The following is a 4,183-nucleotide window of genomic DNA, read 5'->3' as shown; positions in this document are numbered from 1 at the left end:
ATAGATAGATAGATAGATAGATAGATAGATAGATAGATAGATAGATAGATAGATAGATAGATAGCTGTTTCCTTATGTGCCTATTTCATGTGAGAGGCTGCTCCCATTGGAAAGAGTCTTGCTGCCCCACACAGAGAGGTGTACAGGTGTTTAGGGAAGACTAGTACCTCCAGCATGAGGACTACCAAGCCCTTTTCAGGCCTGTTTTCCACCTTTGATGTACAACCAGTCACCCAACTCTGGTTCCAAGAAACATGTGCAGTGGCCACACAGCAGTAAACCATTTCAGCGGATGGGCTAGGCCAGTGGGCCTCAAACCTATTGGTGAGTTAGGGGGATGTCTACTCCAAGCATGTAAAGACTTCTTCTGGCAAAATCACTGAATGAGAACAATTTGTTTCAACAGCCATGAAGGCAGTTGAAGCAGGTACTATGGAATGTTTTGAATTTGGTTAGACTTTGAAGATGCCAAGGCTATCCACTGCATCCTGAGCCACCACCACTCATCTTGACTTTTGTCTTGCCACTGAACAATCCTGGAAAAGAGAGTGAGACCAACAACTTTGTGCAACTATGTCTCATTCAAATCTAATTTATGCACAAATAAAAAAGCACCCAAATCATTTTACCATTTTTATCTACCCCAAAGTCCTGTGGAGACAGACAAGTGACAAAGCAGCAGGTGTGGATAAACTGGGAGCTATAGTCACAACCCTGCACAGAGGCAGCCCAGGTCATATGGTTGTCTTCTCACTGGGCTGAAGAAGCACTGGGATTCAACAGCCGCCAAGGTGTCTGACCAGCCATTTTTAAGGAACTATACATTTCACTTCCTGTTGTGAGGAAGGGTTTAGAAAAGATGTCCAAAACATTTTCTACTTCACCCATCCTAACCCTGGCATGCTTACCATGGATGATGTAGAACCTAGCCTAAAATCAAAACACACACACACACACACACACACACACACACACACACACACACACACACACAACTTTCGCAAAGATTATTCCACTCACCACTGGTACATGGAATGTGTGCATGCTTATGGACAAAATCCAGTAGCCCTGAAAGATGAACAGCTCTTGTTGTGAGAGAACTTAACAGGTATCACATCCAAATAATAGTCCTTTGTGAAACAAGGCTGAAGCTGAATAAATGTTTTTTTTTTTTTCCCTCGAGTGACCACAGTGATGGAGAATGCCATAAAGATAGCATAGGTTTTACAATCAAAACTAATCTAGTCAACAAGTCTGTATGCCTCCCAAAAGGAGTGAATGATAGGTTCATGACAATGCAATTGTCACTTTCAAGAAAGCACCATGCCACCATCATCGGTGTGTATGATCCCACCATGATGAACCCTGAGGAAGTTAAAGAAAAAAAAATTTGTGAAGACCTGGAGACCTTCATCATCAATGTGCTAAAAGAGAACAAGTTTGTAATTCTGGGTGACTTTAATGCCAGAATAGGCACAGACTATTAGACCTGGTAGGGAGTTCCTAGGAGGAATGGAGTCAGAAGCAGCAACAGCAATGGTCACTTACTACCGAAGACTTTTGTATCTCAGGACCTTTTCACCAGTAGCACTGTCTCCTGTTTACCTAAACACAATAAAACTTCATGGTCACAAGCTCCCAACAATGACATTAAATAGATTATGTCATTGTAATAAGAAGAGACTGACAGGATGTGAGAGTAACAAAGGCAATATGTGGTGCAGAGTGCTAGACTGATCATAGACTTATCCCCTTCAGGCTAAATTCACACTCAACAAAAGTAGTAGCTAAAGGCAAGACAATTATGTCAACAGATAAGTCACTTCTCTTTGCATGAACAGTGTGTTGCAAACTTGGAGGAAAAGCTGAACCAAACCTGGCAAGAGGGGAGCAGAAAAAGAATTGGCAACTTTCAGAGATTTGGTGTACAGCACTGCATTTACTTTTATCTAGAGCAGAACACTCACAAACATCAAGACTGGTTTGACAAAAACAATGGGGAATTCAGAAGATGCTAACAAGAATTCCACAGGGCTTACTAGCAGAATAGTTCATCCATCTCTAAAAAGGCAACAATTAACTCCATCAAAAGCAAAGTACAAGCAAATCTTAAAGAGATGCAGGATTCTGGCTCAGTAAGAAGGCAGATGAAATTCAGTTTTACACTAATAGTAACAACCCAAAGCACTTCTATTATGCCCAGAAGGTTATTTATGGATCAAAGGCCTATGGTGCTAATGAAATCACATTGATTAGTGATTTAAAAAATGATCCTGGAGAGATGGGCTGAAGGCTTCCACAGATTTTTCAACAGATCATCATCAACCAATGCTGAAGCCACTGATCATATATCTCAGGGTGAAGTCAATTCCTCTCTAGCTGAACTTCCAACTGAAGAAGAGGTTTTAAATAATATTAGGCTCCTACTATGGGGCAAGGTTCCTGGTGCCAATGTTATTCCAGCTGAGATTTACAAGGCAGGAGGTTTACTACCTATACAAAAACTGGTTGAAATATTCAGGGTTACATGGTAAGAGGAGGTTATCCCCCAAAAGTTCAAGGATGCCTCCATCTCAATAAAGGGAAAAGAGGTTAATCACAGAGGGGTATCTCTAGTAATTGCCAGGAAGATTCTTGCCAGAGTCCTCCTTAATTGACTGATCCTTCACCTGTAATATGGCCATCTACCTAAGTATCAATGTGGCTTCAGAAAGGGCCAGAATAGTTGGTATCATGGTTGCTCCCCAACAAGTCCAGGAGAAATGCCAGGAGAACAGAGGTCTATACAATGTTTGTTGATCTGACTAAGCCTTTGACACTATCAGTTGTGATGGCTTGCAGAAGATCATGGCAAACTTTGGTTGCCTAGAGAAATTCATCAATATTGTATGCCAGGTCCATAATAGCATGCTTGCACAGGTTCTAGATAATGGATGATGCTCTAGCATAATCCCAGTTGCCAATGGAGTGAAGCAGGGCTGTGCACATGCTCTCATGCTTTTTAGCATTATATTTTCAGTGATGTTGTCAGATACTTTCAATGAGGATGAAAATGGCATCAGGGTTAGCTACCACACTGAAGGTAAATTATTAAACTTGGAAAGCCTACAAGCCAAGACTAATGTAGAGGGAGAGTTGATGCATGATTTTTTGTTCACAGAAGATTGTGCACTCAATGAAGACCCTGAGGCAGAGATGCAACAGAATATGGATCAATTCTCTGCCACTTGTGCTCATTTTGTCCTGACAACACCAAGAAAATAGAGGTTCTCCACCAGCCAATACCATTCCATCCACAAAAGGAACCATCAGTTATAGTAAGTGGAGTAATTTTAAATGCTGTGGATAAATTCACTTACCTTGGCACTATACTTTCCACAGATGTCTCCATAGATAAGAAGGTTGACGCATGCATTGCAAGAGCTAGCTTAGTGTTATGAAGGCTCTAAAGGAAAGTGTGGGAGAGAAGAGGTATTAGGCTGCCTACCAAACTGATGGTCTACTGAGTCATTGTGCTGACCTCATTATTGTACACCTGTGAAACCTGGACAGTATATCAGTACCATGCCAGAAAACTGAATCCTTTCCATTTGAATTGTCTTAGGAAGATTCTAAAGATCACTTGGCAAGATAAGATAGCAGACACTGAGGTCTTTTCTCCAGATGAACTGTTGAGCTTTCAAAATCTCCTGCAGAAAGCAGAACTCCAATGAGTTAGCCACATTGTTCAAATGCCAAACATACATTTGCCTAAAACACTATTTAATAGAGAACTCACATCAAGATCAAAAGAAGCAATACAAGGACATTCTCAAGTTCTCTCTGAAGAACTTTGGAACCAAAATGGGAAACAACTGGCACAGCACCACCCAGCATGATGCTTTGCTCTATGAGGAAAGCAGAATTACAGTAGCTGAAAAGACAGTGAGATGTACAAATTTAGAACCATCTCCACTGAAATGTTCACCTGACCTGTGGTAGAGCCTTCTAAAGTCATATAGGTATGATCAGCAGCAGTTGACCCACTGTTTCTTGACCCCGACATGGTGATGTCATTTTGATCCTCTTTGAGCACAGACAACAACAACCAACCCACACATTCTAAGAAACTTTAAGAGACAGATGTTTGAATAAATGTTTAGCGAACACATGAAGCCAGTTTGTTTCAGATTTACCTATGAAC

Source organism: Vombatus ursinus, unplaced genomic scaffold (genome assembly GCF_900497805.2).
Source record: "Vombatus ursinus unplaced genomic scaffold, bare-nosed wombat genome assembly UNPS02009573.1, whole genome shotgun sequence".
Taxonomy (NCBI): Eukaryota; Metazoa; Chordata; class Mammalia; order Diprotodontia; family Vombatidae; genus Vombatus; species Vombatus ursinus.
Note: the sequence above shows the minus strand (reverse complement) of the source record.